Here is a 20439-nt window from a genome sequence, read left to right as displayed (position 1 = left end):
TTCACTACATATGAATAACTAAGGAGTGGTGAAGAAAGAGCAAGTGAGCTGGAAGACTAGGTAACAGCATCTGAATTTAGAAAAGGTAACTGTGGTGTCCCAAAGCATGGAAGACCCTGCAACCACCAGATGTGCAGCCTATAGATTGTCATCATGCTATGAATGGGTGATTTGTAAGACAAACCCACTGAGCCAAGAACTCAGACACTTACATTCATATTTAACAATAGGACTTAGAATGGATTGCCTCAGGAATGAATGTGGAGAACTTCATAGTGACACACAGCACTGACATCCACAGAGTGAAAAGACATAGGGAAACTTATTTTTTGTCAATATAAATTAAACAAAGAGAATCTGGAATCAAATGCAAATTTTATTAAACTCACTCCTAGGGACAGTATGACGAATTTTGAAATTTTAAAAACAGTGAAGGTCAAAGTATCAGCATGTGAAAGTGGACTTCTAACACTTTGTTTGTGTGAATTGTGCTGTCTAGGAGTCTCTGTGGGCATTCAAAGCTAGAGACTAACTCAGTCGTTCCCTGTCAGTAATTTCCCCCACACTTGTCCCTCACCATTTGTCCAGTGAGAGGGGGCTATTTTGGATTAACCCTATGGTGCCGGTTTAGATCTTAAAGGACATAGAAATCTTATCTGTTAACTCTCTAGGGATTGATAACTACTGGCATATACATTTGTCAAGAACAAAACTCCCCATTTAAAACAAAAAGATTATGCTTGTATACAACTTGGGTGTGGGGATGGTGTATATCTGTAACCCTGACCATCAGAGCAAAAGAACAACACAGCCAAACTCTGTCTGAAAAAAAAACAAACAAGTTGAGTGTGTTAAAGTGTAGCTACCTGGGAGACACTATAGATGTTTCAGGCTGGGATCAAAGTTTCTCCAATGTTAATGACAAGTCTATGTTTTCTCTCCACAGGAGTCTTCTCTCCATTGATCCAGTGGATTAACCATGAGATCTGGTCTTGACTTTGATCACCTTGAGTCATCTTCATCATGTTCTCTTCTCTGTATTTCATCAACTCTAACTTTTTTAGGTGCCTCTTCATCCTGACTGGAGCAGACACCCACTCAAGTGAAAAGCAGCCAGTGCTCTGCTTTTAAGTCATCCTTTCCTCTGTGACCTTCCTGATTAAACATGCCAGTGGCTGCAAGAGACAGGCAAGTGCTGGAAGTCCAGGACAACCTTAGGATGCCCGTGATTTTGAGGGGCTGTGTTCCCATGACAGAGCCTAACCCAAGGCTCACAAGCCACTGCTGATCCCATGTTCATACTTGGTTAAGTGAATCCAGCAGCACCACAAGGGTCTGGAATTGGTATCAATAAATGTCTCCAAAAGAAATTTTGCTATTTTAAAATGTGAAATGTTGAAATAAAAATATTAAATTGTTTTCATGACTAAATAATATCTCAAAACATTATTAGATGTCCCAATATTATATATTTCTTGAGCAGTTACAGTATACACAATAACAGTTCCCAGGCTTCTACTGGTCAAGAAATAGGGTACAAAAATAATTCTTTCTTTAAAAAACAAACAAAATACCACTGTACACCACCACTAAAGTTTAAAAGATTAAAAAAAAACAGATACAATGGTAAATCACATAAAAGCTGAGTGAGAATAAGTTAATATAAATACAAGACAACCAAGAGGAATCTAAAAGCCTAAAACATCATGCTAACAGAGGTACTTAAACTGACACTCTCATGTGTCAATCATTACATCCAAACCCAGGTCCCTATAGAAACTCAAGAAATGTATGTTAAGTAATGACTGAATTGGATGGATACAAACTAGTTCTTCAGTTTGAAAAGCAAAAATAAGTCACTGTACTTTTCTCATACCATCGAATCAAAGTCTAAATGAACTGACAGAACCTTCTGTCTCTATTAGAATTAAGTTACTTGTGCAAAGATTTTTAGTTTGGAATGTAGACCAGTGTTACAACACTTTCCATGAAACCCTGGTATGGATCCCAGCCCCCACCACTGCAAAGAAAATGAAGTTAGTTCTCTACCCCTTTATTTAATAAATGTTGAAAGAATAAATACAGACAATCTCAGAGCAAGAAGGAAGTATGTGTGGTTAAAAGACACCAGGACAGAATCAAGGAGGCAATCTGAAGAATAAACACACACACACACAGACACACACACACTCAACTTAGACATCTTCCAGAAAGTTTTCTTAGTCAACCAAATCTTAACCATCTATCTCCGTGAAAGAGAATTGTTTAGGGCATGAAAACACATGTCATGGTGGGAAGCTTTGGACATTATTCTCAATTATCTAACCACAAATATGCCAAAGGACAATTGATCATGAGCCTTGTAAATTTTTTTTGGTAATATTCCTCTCTTCATTCCTACATAGGCATTCTGTTTCCTATTGGTGTTCTCTGTGCTCTAGTCTGATTATTTTTCAAATTGGCCTTCCTTTTCTTCTTAAGAGTCCCTTCAAGGTACTGGTTCTTTGTGGATGAGGGAGGCAGAAAAGAAAGGAGGGAGAGGAGGATGAGAGAGATGATGGAGAGGAAGGAGGGGGGAAACCAACCAGACAAGCAAGAAAATGGATCAAAGACATTTCTGGTTGCAAAATTTCAAATGCACCTGGATATGAAAGTCTATTTAGGAAACAAAGTCACCCGCAGTAGGATTTTAAGCAGTGAAGCTTTTGAACCAGCAGCTAGCAATGTTGTCTTATTCCTAATTTCAGAGGCCCCGGAATCTGCTTGTGGTCCCAACTATTTTTGGTGAATTATAACAATTAAAACCAATTTGTTTATTCATATGCCTTAAGCATATTTTCCCTTTCTGCTTCTACAGCAAGCACCCACTGTTCCAACATGGTGTCTTTTGAACAACTCCTTGTACTTTTTCAAGCGGAGTGCTGGCACTGCTCACAACCATCGCAAAGAGGAGAGAGGTTAAGAGGGAGCAAGAATGCGAGAGTAAATGCATGGGCAAAGTATAAAAAGAATTTCCAACTGCTTTGAGTTGCTCCATATGTTCCCGCAGTCCAGCAGCAGCCCTCGGTAGGAACGCCGTATCTTTCAGTCCCACGTATAAATTTGTTCTGTAAATTAAAATGTTGGCTTGTGATCCTTTGGTGTTTAAGAAGGTGAGTGATGGCCTTGGCAGGAGTATGTTTGTGTAGAAATGTGTCATAAAAGATGATGTCTTGGCCCAAGAAATGCAGGGTCCAGGTTTAGTCATTTGTTAAAAGAAGAAGAAAAAAAAAGAAAAGAAAAGAAAGTACCAGAGTTAAACATAGCTAACACATCATGAGAGTGAGCCTTTGCCAAGTGTCACTTTCTTTTGAAAATGTCAGCTTTAACTCTGTGTTTTTAAAGGAATATTTTTAGCATTTTCTTTTAAAGAGTTTCCTTGCTAACTTTGGTCATTTTTGCTCCTAAGTTATAACACACAAGAAAAGTAGTAGGTTCTTTCACTGACCAAAACATTAAAAGACCACCAGCCGACTAATCTCCTCATGTATATTCACTAGGTAGGGATGAATTCACCATGGTGTGGCATTTGGTTTTGGAAATAATTAGGCATAGATAGGTTAGTCCAATTAGACTCTAATTTTGAAGATTGAACATTACAATATCTGTACTGGATTAGAATGCAAAATTTTAAAACCATTCTTTCTTATGTCCTATGTGCTGCTGTTTCTCATCTTGTATATTAACTAAAGCAAGTAAGTTTCTGCCACCCATCCACAAAGCTTTTGGGCAAATCAACTTTGAGGAAAATGCATCCAAAGATAAATATCAAAACCAGATTAGCTTCATCAAAATACATTTCTTCCCCGAAAACAGTCCCTACGATGTTCTGATAGTCCCACATGAGTTAGGCTCCTAACACACGTTGACTCATACCATGTGAGGTGATATTTAGTGTTAGAACTAAACACAGTCTGATTATGTGCCTTGTCAGGAACACCTGTATTGCAGCATCGTGATGTGGATGCAGATCAGTAGACCTAAGAGACTGAGTTCTAATGGCGATTTGGAATGTGTTCAGAAGTGCTGTAAGTACCTGGGATTTTCTCCACAAGTGTCAAGAAGATCTTATCAGTGCTTCCATGTTTTTAGAAAATCCTTAAATGAGTAAAGATTTCTCAAGGCTGAAAATGTTAGTGCTTTTTGTGGGGGTAGCCAATAATTACTGCTAAGTTATTTGTTACTTCCAGGAGTCTGTGACTGAAAAGAACGAATGCAATTCCTCTTGATGGGAACTCTGCATGCTAAAGTCTTAAGTCACCTTAGTCCACCAGAAAATGATTTAATGTAACTCATGCAGTGAGTGTGTTCCTCTCAGAAGCACATTCGTAGTTCTTGTATTCAAAATGAAATCCAGAAAATTCACTTCATCCCACTCCAACAAGCTTGCTCCTGACCTCAGTAACCATGGGAACAGTGCCTTTCTTTTTCATGCCCACCTCTCCCTGTTCATGGAGATGCTTTACTGCTAACATTCAAGGAAAAAATATTAACTTTTTTCTTGATTCTCTCTTTATAAACGCAGTCTACCCATTTGGTCACAATGCATCTCTAATCAATAGGTGGCAGGGGGCAGTCAAAATCCAAGTGACATGGGTATGCTTTCTTGGCCTCAAAGTTTTGTTATTTTTTAAATTTTACAATAGACCACCATTAAAATTAATCCACGCCATTATTTTGATTCAGTGTCATCATTGCTACTATCCCCATTTAAAGATGTCAACCTTTTACAGAACTTGCTTGTTATGATATATGATAGTATGTTATATTTATCAAATAGTAAAATTTAAGGCCTTAGAAAGGACCAAAAGAGAAACCATATTCCTCAGTCAAGTTGCAAGCAGTACCGTCTTCTCCATGCGCCCCCCTACCCCCCTCCCTGAGAATTAAGCCTTGATCACTCACTGCAATTGTTTCCACAAGCCCTTCTTCAGTTGCACACTGTGGAAATAAGCTCCACATGCTTGCCTGCACTCTTCACTCAGGGATGGTGAAGATGCCAGTCACTGCTAGTCTTGGGATCCAAAACATACACAGTAGTCTCAACTGCAGTGAAGGAAACTCGTAGAGGGACACAAGACAAATAAGACAACCACATTCTGGAACAGACCGGAATTCTGTCAATGAAGAAAATTTATTTGATTTTTTTCTGGTGTCTCCCTCGCTCCTTTTTCCTCTCCATCTCTCTCATATAAAACTAAAGTTTAAAACTTATGAGAACTTAAGTCAATGTTTAGAATAGCCAATTTTAATTGAATGTTTCTAGCTAGACTATAATCAGGAAGATGAGCTTGAAACGCAATTTTTGCAACATCAAATTACAGTATTAAAAATATAAAATTAACCAGAGAGAGACACTAACCTTAAAAGTATATAAGAAGTAAATCTGTATTTAGCCAAGATGTGTGTTAGATTCCCCTACTTTAATTGCATTTCACTTAAAATTAGATACTAGGCTTGTTTTTATTATAAATGTTTCCAATGTGAAACTACAAATAGTTCCCAGTTAAAAAGGAGAAATTATGGCAAAATTATTATAACTTACTCTCACTTTCAAGTATTAATATAATGATTACTTTTTTTAAAAAAGCAGAAGGCATAAAAAGTGAAATTATTTCTTTTCTTGAATATTGCTTCTCTCATCCTGTAATTTGGATCACACTACTTTTATTATCAGGCAAAATAGGGTTCATTTTATTAAACTTCTTGAATCAGTTTTTCAATCTTTGTCAGCATTTACTGCACTGGCAATAGCCTGCCTACCGCTTTCAAAGGAAATTCTGCAAAAAGGCCCTATGGAGCTTTACGGTTCATCAGAAGCATGGACTGCTTCCTGGTGCAGTGCGTGTTTTCTGAACAAAATGCTAAAGCTGACTGTTGAATTTGGATCCCCACCATCAAAACTGTCAGGATTTTACCTCGATTTACTAAAATTCTCATTCTCAACCCTTTTGAAAGATGAACTCCTCATTGGCTGTGAGATAAAGAGATGGGAACCTAATGTCAGACAAGCAGATAACTGGATGCCACACACTGAAAGACCTTTAAGTACACTAACTTAAGACTGATACAGTGCATGAGGGAGTATGGGTTACTGCAGTAAAACAGAAATTTTGCAAGAGGAAATGCAAAATAAATGTCTAAGTCAGCTGGAGAAGTTAAATGGTAAGAAAACAATCCAATTATAAACATGGGAACTATTCTACCTTATCTCCTTTTCAATGTTGAATGAAATATGAATAAAACAGTCCAATATTTTTAAAAGATGTAAAGTGAAAGAAAAGATAAAATATCATAAGGAAGTGAATCACTGACTTCTTCAACTGGGGGTGGGGGGATGTTCACAATCAGTCAAGCTTCACCAAAAGCCAAGCTTCATTCAGTCAGCACATGTCTTCACCCCTGCACGACTGCTCCCCTTCCCAACACCCAGACAGGTGAGGGAAAGTCACTGCCAAACATTGGTGTCCCAAGGGTGACTCACATGTCCTAACGGGAAAACAACTGCTACCCTTTTCCATTTTTAACAAAAGCTATTTTGTCTATGGATAAATGTTTTCTATTTTCAATTTTACTAATATGTAGATATTTTTCTCAGACCTATGGGACATAAAACTGTCATGCCTTCTATTGTTCCCAGAAGGCTACAATGAATATCTAACACAAAATCATCAACCTTGTAGGGTAGTATGATTGTTATTTCTGTTGAGTCACAAGCTCACAGCTATAGCTGTGAATTCTGATTTCCTCTTCGGAAAAGGTAATATACGTTGCATTATCAAACATGTTGTGTAAAGAGCAGTAGTAACCTGGGGCAGCTTTTCATCTTGTTGAAGGGGCTCTGGCAAGAGGATTAACTTAATTAATAAAAGATATGTTACTAAAAATTGTACTTCCTCCCCTGCCCAATCAATAATGATAAAAGAAGACAGAATAACAAGTAATAACTAGGCACGTGGAGTCCCACAGGACATTTCTGGGATCTTCGGTTAATTTGGTAAGTTGTGCTTTCAGGCCAGTGAGATGACTTAGGGGTAAAGGCAGTTGCTACACAAGTCTGATGATCTGTGTTCAAGTCCTATAACCCACAGTGGAAGGTGAGACCTGACTCCTGAAAGTTGTTCTCTGACTTCCACATGTGTACTGTAGCATGGATGTGCCCCTACTCACACACAGGACAGATACTTGTGTGTGTGCATGCATGTGCGTACACACAGACACAGACCCATACACACACAGACCGAGGGAGCTCTAGGCCAACCAGTGCTACATAGTGAGACCCTATCTAAAAATAAATATCTCTTTCAGTATCATGATATATTAAGTCTCTGTCATTGAAATCTCTGTCTTGTTTAGTTCCTAGTCAAACTGGTTGGATTTGTAGAAATATTATTGTTGCTTGGGGAGGACTCTGTAGTTAGAATTGATTATGGAAATAAACTTCGGTGATGCAGAAGAGTAGGGAAAATCAGATCACTGCTTTACAAAGTGTGTGCCTAGTGAGTCACATAATTATTCACATAGTAAATGCAGAGCAAATGCCACCTGGCAAGATGTGTGAGCCTGGAAACAAAGTGAGAGCTGAAATGAGAAAATGAAATGCTAAAAATGGCATAGTTAATTCCAAAATACACTCTTCAAAAGGTACCCCAAGCTACAATTTCCCCATTCTGTTTCCTTATCTATAATCACTGTCTTTCATCTCCTCAAGCATTTCAAAATGGACAGTTTGCAAAGAGTTCAGACTCCTAATAAGCAGGCCAAACTCTTTTCAAAGTCTTCCTGTTTCTATTTTTGCCTGAAATGTAGTGAAGTGTGTTCCTGCTCTGTAAGCAGGAAAAAAATGTAACATATGGGCAGGGACTGTGTGGCCTACATGGAGACCTGTAGGTTAAAAAGAAAAAAAATAGAACTGCCTAGCATCTACAAGTTGATTGTCAGCAATCTACTGAACTTCTGAAGTCCTGATAGCAAATTCAAATCAAAACATTGGCCAGAACTAAGATTTAATGTCAGATTCTCCTAAATTGACAGTGTTCTATGGGAGATCTCTCAGAATAAAGTGAGACAGCCCCACATGGAGGAACAGCAAGAAGCACCACTTGTGTGCCACTCCAACCTGCCACATACTACAGGTGAGGGCCAACATGTGGCTTGGCAGAAAAAAATGGGCAGGAAGCAGACATTGGACCATGGGGATGTTGTATGTGTGGGTTAGGGTGCAGGACATGGTTATCTACTGAAGACAGACATTATGGCCTGATTAAAAGCAGGGAAGAAAACAAAAACAAAAACACTGCAGCTGCTCTAACACATAGTTTCACTGTCTAGATTCTAGATTTTAGAAAAATCAAAAAGCAACTTTCTAACCCTTGGAATTTTAGGTTTGCCTTTTCATTGGGAAGGGACAAATTACAGCCTCCCGTCTTTGCTTGGCAAACAGCTGCCTGTAAACCAAGCCTCCCTCCTCTCCTGAAGTAATTCAATAGTTTGTCCCCTTTCTCTTACATCCTTATACATACTGGAACCATCTAAAGAATAAGTATTATGACATGAGATGGACTTGTGGTTTCTAAGACATGGAAGTTCCTTACAGGATACCTTTCAATATCAGCTGTTACTGATATACAATTGAACATAAAGTTGCATCCTTAACTTTTGTTGCCTTTAATTTACCATTTGTGTCCTGATACCATGATAATCTGTATACCTGATATCTAAAACAGAAATACATTTTTAGCTCCTAAAAGTGTTGTCCTCTGGTAGATCAAACTGCAACTAAGTAGACACTTCCTTCCACATGCAGAGTCCAATTATTTAGCAGTACCATGAGAGAAGGGGGACTTCTTCAATTTTTTAAGAAAAGTAGTACAAAAAAGTAATGCAGTCACTAAAGTGTAAAAATAGCATGTTTTCGGCAGGCAGTTTAGTGGGTCTACCTGGGAAGCCGTTGTTTTATTTAAGTACCATAGTTTTTAAATGACTCTAAATGTTGATGTGTTTAGAAATCATTTTATATGGTTGCAAGCACTAATATGTTTACAAGCTAATATAATTTTTAAAATTAATAAATACAGACATATTATAAGCAAATGAGTAGTGTAATAGATTGTTTTTAAGCATATACTGCAAACTCGAGAAAGTAAAGCTAAAATACATATTGTTTTACTGCTATGATTCCACCCAGAAGACACATGGCAGATAACTGACATCAAGTTTCTATTAATTTGTGAAAAGGCTAAAACAGATTTAGATACATTTTGTGCTCCAACATTATGCTAATGTAACAAATAAGTACAATTTCCTTTTTTCAAGATATGTGTATCCTAATTATTTTCTTTTATTGTGTATTGCCTTCATTTATTAAATGGGGTGAAATACTAGGAAGCAAATGAAATTTCGGGTGGTTTGCTTAATACAAATGCTAGGAAACTGGCCATTTCTGTCACTTACATGATCTATAGGTCTCAACATCAATGTTCCATATTTCTAAAATAATTTCACTTTAACTTGTTTATTGACATTTAAATTGTTCCAAAGGCACATACCATGAGAAAACTCTTTAGCTGATAACTCAATAACACAACACACCACATAGGAGCCTGAAGCTCTGTTTTGGATTAGAAAATTCGATTTCAGAATCATAGTTTCGATTTGCAGTGAGAAAGGATAACTCAGCCTGCAAGACTGCTCAGCTCAGCAGGGTTGGAACTATGGAAGAAGTGACTGGCTTTCTTAGTAAAATATCAGAATCTTTCCTCGTTCAAGACTTCAACTATTCAAGAAACAAGTATCATTTTTATCCATAGGATAGAAGTCATCATTCATAAGAAACCAAGTAAAAACATTAAGAGAATAAACAAATGACAATACATCTAAGTGGTAGAATCATTTCTGGCAAGTAAGAAAGAATAGCAAACATTTATTTTCTGCAGAGTTTTTCAATAAATGAAATGATTGATTTTTTTCTCCTCGATTTTTAATTTGAAAAACTACCAAACCTCTAGGCATATTAGTAGAACATACAAAGAATACCAAATACCTTGGGGCAACCATTTTAAATATTTTACTTCATCGCCCCCTTCCTATCTCCTCTTTAAGAGAGTGATATCGAAGGAGAGAAATGGGAAGGGAAAAAGAGAGATAGCTTTTTCTGTTGACATATTTGAAACATCCCTGAAATGCACATAACTAAAAACACCCCATTGTAAAACCATCACTTAATCATATACCCCAAGAAATTTATTATCTGATTTCCTCAATGCTTTGTGATTTGTTTTTAAATTCAGGATCCAATCAAGAATTATACAATGTATAGAATTATATATTTAAGAGAGTCTTTTAGACTATTTTAATCTGAAGTAAGTTTTCACCTCGATAAAATAAGAATATGCATTCTAAAAATTAGCCTTGAGGGTCATCAATTAATACTGGCAGCAGGTAATTATAAAAGCAACTTTTAAGACATGTTCTCATTCCTAGCCAAAAATATATTTCATCATATCACCTGAAACATTCTTCCCAACTCAATTAATCTCATGTGATGTGAAGCAAATAAATAAATAAATAAATAAATAAATAAGAACAACATATTTGAAACTAAGAGCTCAAGGCAATAGATCACATACATCAAGTTTTGCACTTAAAAGCCATCCCCAAAATAAACTGGTGGTCAGGCTCCTGTGTGTAGTTCATGGTTAATAGTAAAACTATTGGAACAGAAGAGGCAGCCAAGCATGTAATATTTGTTCTGATTGGCTCCTCATTACTCAAATCCTCTGCCTTTCTTTCTCCCTGAAGGTCATCTATGTAACAATTTGAATACATTCCAGTAGAGTTTCTGGAGTTATATTAAATTTATATTCCTTTTCAGGTTATTTCTCTTCCTCTCAGTTGTCATATTTTTTTTAAAAAAAAAGGTGTCTATTTATTGAAAATTAACTCATTTCTTGCAAGAAAACCTTTACATCACTAAAAGTGTGCTGCTAAAGCTCTATCCAACCCTCACAGTGTATCTCACAGATTTAGTGTTTCACATTCAGAAGTGTACGTTAACACGTAGATCTCAACTCTGTATGATAAAATGATGATTCATATAATAACATTCATGAATAAACATCTCAACATTTCTTTGTAACTATACATATGCACATTCCATATATATATATATATATATATATATATATATATATATATATGGAATCTACTGAAACCACTTTCTAAATCTTATGGCATATAGATGAAATATTTGTTTCACTTAAAATACTCTTCTTGAAAAGGGAAAGAACCATTGTGCTGAAACAGAAGAAATGGAAATATCACTATTTTCCTGCTTCTAATTTCTCTATGAAACTCATGAAGTCAATCAGTGATAAACTATTTCAATATAAGGGTAATAGACAAAGACCAAAGTTTGTGCAGTTTAGGGGGATTTCTATTGCCACCTAGTGTCTAACTTTATAATGGACTGGTTTCTGAACATGACAACAGGCCTAAAAAGTGGAACAGAGTCTTTGAAAGGAAAAGGTAATTACCACACCTTTCAATTCAATTTCTTAACTTTTTCTTTAAAAACAACCAACAACCACTGATTTCTCTATGAATCAGTAGGAATGTGAAAATACTTTTTTAAAAAAATCACATAGCAAAGAGAAAAATTCATGGCAACTGTTTTCTCTTTCGTGTGTGTGTGTGTGTGTGTGTGTGTGTGTAGCTGCATGTGAGCATATGTATACAAGTACATGCATATGTAAGTGGAAGCCAAAGATAAGTGGTCATTCATCATATGGCTTCTACATTTCTTCTTTTCTTTTTAAAAAGGTATGTCATCAGCCTGAATTTCAACAGTAGGCCAGGAATTTGCCTATCTCTGCTTCCCCACACTTGGATTATAAGAGTGTTCCACTGTGCCCAGGATTTCATTTTTTAGTGTGGGTTTTGAGCATCAAACTCAGGGTTCTGTGTTTACAGCATGTACTTTATTGACTAAGATATGTGCATAGCCATCAAAATTAACAATTTATTATTTTGAGTCAGCATAAAGACCACCAAGATACACTATCCCTAAGAAATTTTAATGCTTACCAAGATTAACACTGATTATTTTTTCTTTTTCTAAACTTATTTCCTATAGGAACAATTTAGTTTGGAGAACACACTTTATGTGCCAAAGGCTTTCTTTGCTTGATAATTATAGTCTAATTTTAGAGACTTAATAGTTAATCTACTGTTTTGCAAACAACTCAATTTTCTGCCCGGCAGCCTAAATGCCACTGATGGGAGAAATGTTATTTAACTAGTTCTAACAGCACCATGAAAACAGCCCCAGTGAATGTTTCTGGAAATAGACAAACCTCAGCACTGTAATGATGTGTTTCAACATGCATTTGAATAGCCACTTATTTTCCATGTCATGAGCATAACATAGTACTGCAAATTACAACTCTAGTGATTTACTGGCCTACAATATGATAGTCAAAGACAATTTCTTTCTATAAGAAGAGATGTCAGCAGTTGGCACATAAATGTCATACTCCAATGTTCTCATAAAGATTGAGTTTTGTTATAAAGTCAAGCTGGGCAGTTTTGCCCTTCTAGACGTTAGTCTAGTAGAAGACAGGTTGAAAGAGCATGTAAACATGATAACTACCCCTTCTCTAAAAATAAATGGTACAATTTGACTTTGGCAAATGGTCAATATGACTTACTTACTCGAGAAGTTCTCCAACACATTCATGGTTACTCCATTTAGTTTTGACTTTTCATTGTATAACAAGTTCTGTGTAATGGAAAATAGCAAGAAGCATATAAACATGAATAATTTTATTGTAAATGAAGACAGCCTGTCTCTTGACTCTGCTCTGTAAGTTATACCACATAAGACCACTAAAAACATAAAAGTTGCTATTTATTTGTTTAGACTGACTTGCAATTCTAAAAGCCATATGTTTTGTCATGATATTTTCTCATGAAAGGCATGGCCTTAAGCTAAGATCTTTGTTATCAATAGTCACCAAATCTAGGTTTCAGTCATTGCTACCTTTGCCATGGGTGGCCATATGACCAAATGCATTGATAAAAATATGACAATAATGTCAACAGTGCACTTTTTAAAAAAGTAAAAATGTTAATAAAAATAAAATATGACAATAAGATATACTGATTTGAATAAATATAGTAGCAGAAAGATAAAACAGTTACTGAATGCTGAAAGAGGGGAAAAAAGTGAACCATATAACTCTTCCTACAAAAGAGGGAAAATAAAAAAAGGCATCACATAGATGTAATTCCCACACTGTTGAAGCAGAGGTAGGAGGACCAGGAGTTCAAAGCCATCCTTGGCTTCATAGCAAGTTTGAGGCAAGCCTAAAGTATTTTCAAACATGACCAGAATAAGGATATTTAGTAATAAATTAAACAAATTATATTCCTGAACTTGTGATTTTTAGTTTGTTTTGGTATTAACAAGAAGCTCTTCTCCAAGCTCCTTAATCTTTTGTTAGTTACTCCACAAATACCTAGTTCCCAGAAAAACTAATTAGAAATTTCACTTTAAGTTTCCAATATCCCAAATCATATAGAAAATGTGTATTCATTTCATAAATTTCTCAAAGTCATAATTTTTACCTTGAAATAACATAAAAGGGACAAATGTCATCATCAGTTTGGACTTGCGCAAAAATTTTCTAGAATCCTATCTTCATTAATTTTTTTTTTATGCAAACTGCAGGAGGCTTTATTGTAGTTGTTTAACAAGCTACAAGTGTTAGCTCTGGCCTTTCATCCACCCGCCATGGTGGATGGCTAGAAAAGACAGCAAGAAGCCACTGCATAGAGATCTTATAGGGCAGCATAAGGGGAGTGTCTAGGGGTACGCACAGGCTCAGGATTGGTGTGCCTCCAGGCTTGGAGGGCTTGCCCTGTATTGATTGGCCAACTGGTTGTTATGGCCCATAGGCCCTCCCAGGGTGCTTGCTATGCTCTGCACGCCATTGCTGTGCTCTTGTCCGTAAAGCACACCCAGAGCGGTAAAGAATACCGCCACCAGCTAACTTCTGATTGGTTCCTTGCCACGAGGCAGGCACCTAACCTCTAGTGACCAAGGCAAGGTCAGACAAGCACTCGTTCGGCTGTTATGGCTGCCAAAACTGGGAGATGGTCCCTTCATTCCCCCATTTTTTTTTCTTTTTTTTTTGGAAATTCCAATCATGGAATTATTATCTCTCTAGCGCCCCCATCAGGGAGTGAGACATTAAGTTTGAATGCTGCCAGCTAACATTGGGATGCCAGCATAGTTTGGTTCTGGTGAAGGTTGTCTTCTAGGGCCTCACATCCTGGAAAGAATATGAGAGCTGACATCTCTCTTGTAAGGCAGCAATCCATTCATGAGAGAGCCACTCTCACAATTTAATTGCTTTCTTAAGGTTCCCCTCTTGATGCTATCACATGGGGACTTGGGGGTTCTAAATTGGAATTTGGATGTGGAAAAAAATATTCAGTCCACTACAGGCCTCTAAAATGAATCTCTCCAGATCAAAACTATAGCAGGTATTGGGGAGAGTGACTACACAAGTCTGTTCTTCTTCATAACTTTTAGTAACCTAGTCAAAGACACATACAGAGTATTTGGAGCCAGATAGAAAGGTGTGTTTCATTTTTTGTTTATTAATTTTTCCTTATTATTTTAAGACTTATTTTAAGCACATGTATGTGGATGGAGGGCGCTATGTATACTTTAGTATAGATGCTCATGGAGTCCAGAAGACAACCTTGGAGTCACAAGCAATTATTAGCTGTCCCATGTGGGTGCTGGCAACTGACCTGGGTTCTCTTAACCATTGAGTAATATTTTTAGTCCCTATTTTTTATTCTTGAATGTTCCAGACATCATATAATAAAATATATCATATCAACACCTCAGATGTTACATTATTTTTCTCTCTTCTTCTACAGTGTTACTTAGGACTGCTCAGCCCTAAAAGGGACATCTATCTATTCTACTTTTTCTGTTTTCTAGCTATGTGTGATTATAGCCATACAATCTTCCATGTTTTTAAAAGCAAAGCCAGTCAGTCTCCTGACTATGTTTCTAGGAATTCCCAATAAGTATAACTATGAGAAGCCATCGTGAATAATGTCCCAGCAATGGTTATTCATCCCTGTGTCTCTTATCAGGTATTGATTCATATACCAGTGTCCTGCCAGATACCTGTAAAGCTTTAATAAATACAATCTGGTAGATGGGATTTAAAAAGAAACCAGGGAACTTTAATAACTATTCCACGAGACCAAAATCCTATCAAATTATGTCAGAATAAATACACACAAGTCAGAAGCTACAAACATGTTATTAAAATATTCTGGGTTAACTAAGATTGATTTATGCTCCACGTGTTGAAAAGTAAGTGCAACATAGTAAAAGTATCAAGTTTTCCCAATCAAAAGATTGGGAAAATGTACATTTCATAAAAGCAAAAGAAATACAGGGTTAGACGCTAACATGGCAAAATCAGACAGAGTTCAGAGGAAGGGAAGGTGACGTGGGGCTCATCACATACATGAGATGTAATCAGAGATATTAGGTCATGGACCAGTGTGATGAAGTCAGGACAGACAGACACACAGCTGGAACTGAATGTGGATTTGGAAGTATTCTCACTTCCAGAAGTTGACTGACAACATCCACCCATTCTTACCCAACACAAACACCTGCTGAGTTCCTTCTGTCTGAAAGATTGTGGAGAAGTGGAAAGGAAGAATGTGTTTGAAAGGGGGGGTTTCATATTTACTGTCTCCAAAGCACCAGGCTTTGTGATAAGCACTTTACGCTAAAACTCATATTCAAGAAGTCTTAAAAGTGACAAGAGAAATGCAAAGTGCTCCCAAGGGAATCCATAACCACAGTATAAGATGAAGATGGTTCTTGTCATGTGAGAGTCTTAAATTTAGAAATAGCCTGAGCATAGACATTACTCTAGCTAGGGCCAGCTCTGGATGAGAAGGCATGACTGTCAGCTTTCGAGCTGGTGTGAAGTTAGAACTGCAAAAAACAAACATCAGAAGTTAGAACTGAGAAATTCGGCTAGAGTTAGGTCATGTGGTGCAGTGGGGACTGAATACAAAATAATAAACTTACATTGTATTGCACAGACAGTAACAGCAAGGAACAAATGCAGAGGAGTGGCAATATGAAAGTCACATTTTCCGTATGGCAGTAATTTCAGAGATGACGAATAAATCTGTGTGAGAGCCTTCATTTAAACAGGACAGGAGACTAACTGGAGAAAGGGAAGGCTCTAAAACTGAGGGTGGGCTAAGGAAAGAGCAGTAGGTGTGAGCTGCTGGGACCATAGACTTCTGCTTTGAGTTCCATTAAAGTCACTGACTAGACAGTACGTTTGGGGACAGACTATTTTGCCTCTGACATTTATTCTTTTCATTTGTAAAGAAATAAAGCTGAGAAATGTCCTTTTTAAAATTTATCATTCTTATTTGGTTTCAGCATTCTACTTCATAACAGGTATGTTATGTTCTTGTTGGTATTTCTAGCCAGCAAGTGTTTGCCTAAGCAAATGCTTGCAACCCTTAAATGAACTTTTTATTAGACAGACTGCCAATCAGAAATTTCTTTGTAATGCTTACCCATTGCCAGTGAGTAATCCGTTTTCCTCTCATTTGTCTCTAGGTTTGTGTTATATTAAAATATAATAATATAAACAGCCCTCTTTTCCATTAGATAGAAAGAAATACTGTGTGAGATATAATCAACTAATCAATCTTCAAAGTATTTAACTTTGTTAATTGTTTGATAATCTGAATGAGTCTTTCTTTCATAAGTCTTTGAACCTGAAGCTCAAAAGACCTGAAAGATCATCTAATCCTACTCTGATTATAAACTCAGAAATCAAAACCTTCAATTATATATCAATCTATAAATTCAAATAGCAACAAAATGGAACTCACCTGAAAGTTCTTTGATTGCTGGACTAGCTGGCTTAGTCATCTGATCAAACTGTCTCTCCAAAATACATGTAGCATTTTTTTAAAAATGGCTCTGAGCCTAGAGAAATGACTCAGCGGTTAAGAGCACTGGGTTCTCTGCCAGATGACCTGGGATTAATTCCCAGCATCCATATGGTAGTTTACCATTGTGAGTAACTCCAGTGCTGGGGAACCCAACACCCTTTTCTGGCTTCTGAAGGCACCACACACACATGATGTGCAACCATACAGACAGGCAAGACACTTAAAATAATAAAAATATTTTTTAGAGAATTAGTTCATTGAATCATGCTTTGTAAAGCATGTGAACATGAGTCTGTTGCTTGATGATTGAATTTGTATCCTGGCCTAGCCACATTCAACCAAAAGAAAGTAACTGACACTCCATTAAGCTCAGTTTACTTCTTGACAAATGGTGAAAGTAATTCTTCTAAAGTTGCTGGAGGATTAAAAGAGGAAAAATAAGTATGGGGATTTGCATAAGAATGGCTCCTATATGCACATGTATTTGAACGCTTCATCACCAAGGATTGGAACTCTTTTTGATAAGATTGAAAGGATTAGCAAGTGTGGCCTTTTTCAAGTAGATGTGTTCTTGTTGGGGGAAGATTGGGGGTGGACTTTGGATTTTAAAACCCAATTCCAGGCCCAGTCTCTCTCTCTCTCTCTCTCTCTCTCTCTCTCTCTCTCTCTCTCTCTCTCTCTCTCTCTCTCTCTCCTGTCTCCCTCTCTCTCAGGATGTAGCTCTCAACTGCTTCTCTAGCACCATGCCTGCCATGCTTCCTGCCATGATGACAATGTATTAAACCTCTGAAACTCTAAGAAAGTCCCAATTAAATGCTTTCTTGTATAAGAGCTGCCTTGGTGTCTCTTCACAGCAATAGAACAGTGACAAAGTAAGGTGTGTGGTACAGGGTCTGATGCAGTCCCCTGAGTTTTCTCCCTTTATCCCCATGTTGTCTCCTAAGAATAATTGATATGTATTTAGTTCTTCAAAACTGTAGCATCCCACAATCTAATGTACAATAAGTGCTTCTCTCTGAATAAATGATTTTTCATGTTCAATATGCTTTGTTGCAGTATCTTCCATGATGGTATTATTAACATAACTTGCAGAATAAGTTAATAGATAAATGTATGAATGAAACAAATAGATGACTAGGTCTTAGCTAAGACAGAAATTTCTTAGTTCTAGAAGTATCCAATGTTTTCTCAAAAACATAGAATTAGAACTTGGAATAAATGGAATAAATCTACAGGACACCTCAGCATATCCTTAGAAAATATTTGTACATGACTTGTATGAATGTAGATCTCCCTAAAATAAACTGATTCATAGTTTGCATTATATACTGAAAATGTTCTGTGCCTCCTAAAGTATTAAGAGCCACTACTACAAACCTGGCCCAAGCCTCATAGTGCACACTATCTCAGAAAATGTCACCACCACAGTATTCTTCAATGAAGACCATGACTTATTTGTAATGTCAATCCACAACTATTAATTGTCTATAAAATATCTTAGAGATCAGGATCTTCTTGGGAAATGACATTTGGATCTTAGAATTTTATTGTATTATATTTTGCAAATAAGATAATTCTCCGTCTATTTGCAACCACTTATTTTCATGTGTGAAATACAGTCTTCATTTGGTTCATTAACAACAATATGCTATTTCCCTGCATTAATTATTTTCTGAATGGTTTTTCCCTACCATTAAATTTTCATAAACACCAGTTTTTATAAAAATGAAATATTATTAACATTCCAAGCAGACTTGTCAGAATCAAGTACATCACGATACTGGTTTACAGGTTAAGGCTCTGGACATAGACAAACCTAGGTTTTCTTCATAATCCTTCCCTCTCACCCCCAGTTGAGCGTGGCTGAGTCACTGTGATCTGCTGGTCTTTAGTGAGTTCCTTAACATCTTTCAATGTAGCTGTAGAATAGGATTAATAAGTGAGCAAATGTTCAAAGTATGAGACAAGTCTAAAACATGTGGTTTTTAGTTTTGCTGCTGCAAAATACTACTATGGACATTGGGAGTCCTCTGTGAAGTGTAAGACCCCAGAGGAGCTGACATGGCTCTCTTTTTCAGTAAGACCACCTTGGGTTTCCTTGGGAAAGCATTTCTTCATGCTCTCTAACTAGTTGTGATGAAGCTGGTTCTTTTGCCTAATTCAAGAGTGAATTTGAGCCAATTTTGGCAAAGAAAGCCTCTGTGAGTTCTATTTATATTGCTTGCAACCCAAAGAACACATCCATTGCATTAGCTCAAAGTCATTTTCCTTCTTGGTCTCTTTGCCACTTCCATCCCAACATTAGCATTAACCAATCCCATAGTTTAACATTGGTGCCAAATTTCATGATGTACATTTCAAGTTGGTGTATTGCCATGAACATGGAACAACGAAACACATTCTCATTTTTATAATATTTATGTAGTGATTTGTAATTTACAAAGCCCATTCACATGAAAAATCTCTGCATTGTACTTTTCCCCTCTACATAACAGATTTTTCTTATAACCAGCAAATAATTATTAGAAACATCTCAAGAGGACATGCATAACAGAAGGATGTGGTTATCATGGATTAAAAGCAGAAAAGTAGTCATTATGTTTAATAATCTCTGAGTGCTCACTAACCACCAAATTCTTTCCACTTATTTTCTCATTCACACTTCAAGCATTTTCTAAAAATCACTGTTCTTAATCCTATTCTACAGATATGAGTCAAAGGCTAGAAGGGGCTAACCCCAAATCAGCAGATGACCCAGTCACTCAACCAAGATTATAACAGGGATGGAAACCCGATTCTGCCTAAGTTCAGAAGCAAACCTCTTCCCCTTGTGTGAAACAACAGACCAGTCACAGACAGGAACACTTCTTGCTCATTGAGCTCCTGAAGGCAACCCCTCAAGGGCTGACATTTCCAAACTGGGTGAATGCTATGTGTTCCCACCACAGGATGCTTAACCAATACTGACTTCCATCACGTAGGGTTTGGAGTGCTAAGAGTTGAAAGTAAGAAAAAAGCATTGCTCTGTGACCTCTCAGGGTGTGTGTGTGTGTGTGTGTGTGTGTGTGTGTGTGTGTGTGTGTGTGTGTGTGTGTATGTGTGTGTGTGTGTGTTCAAGTGCATCTGTGGAGCATATACACTTTGAGAAACATAATCCTGATCAAATGGATAAAGGCATTAGAATGAAAAAGGAAATCATTAAACTGAAGTGATGGGAACTGAAAAGGGTCAGAGGCGGAGGGAAACGGGGATGAGCTGGGACTAGCTGCGGCTTCTGTTTTCTTTGCTGCAGGCTGCTGGTACAGATTTGGAAGTCAAAGGTGAGCCGTGGGTTTCATACAGACGATTCAGTCTCACATGTGGAAGTGAAATTCC

At 37.1% G+C, this 20439-nt stretch overlaps 1 long non-coding RNA gene across 1 annotated transcript in view; it reads right to left on the bottom strand.

Annotated features, from left to right (window-relative positions):
* The window catches only part of LOC113833309, a 103613-nt gene extending 86576 nt beyond the window's left edge, over nucleotides 1-17037 (bottom strand). Inside the window, exons 1-2 of the long non-coding RNA XR_003480935.2 lie at nucleotides 17002-17037; nucleotides 12751-12817 (exon numbers count right to left, since the gene is read on the bottom strand). This is a non-coding gene — a long non-coding RNA (uncharacterized LOC113833309). The remainder of the gene's footprint in view (nucleotides 1-12750; nucleotides 12818-17001) is intronic.
* Between the last annotated feature and the right edge of the window lie 3402 nt (nucleotides 17038-20439).

Source organism: Cricetulus griseus (genome assembly GCF_003668045.3).
Source record: "Cricetulus griseus strain 17A/GY chromosome 1 unlocalized genomic scaffold, alternate assembly CriGri-PICRH-1.0 chr1_0, whole genome shotgun sequence".
NCBI classification, from domain to species: Eukaryota; Metazoa; Chordata; class Mammalia; order Rodentia; family Cricetidae; genus Cricetulus; species Cricetulus griseus.
This window is presented reverse-complemented; position numbering and strand designations above follow the sequence as displayed.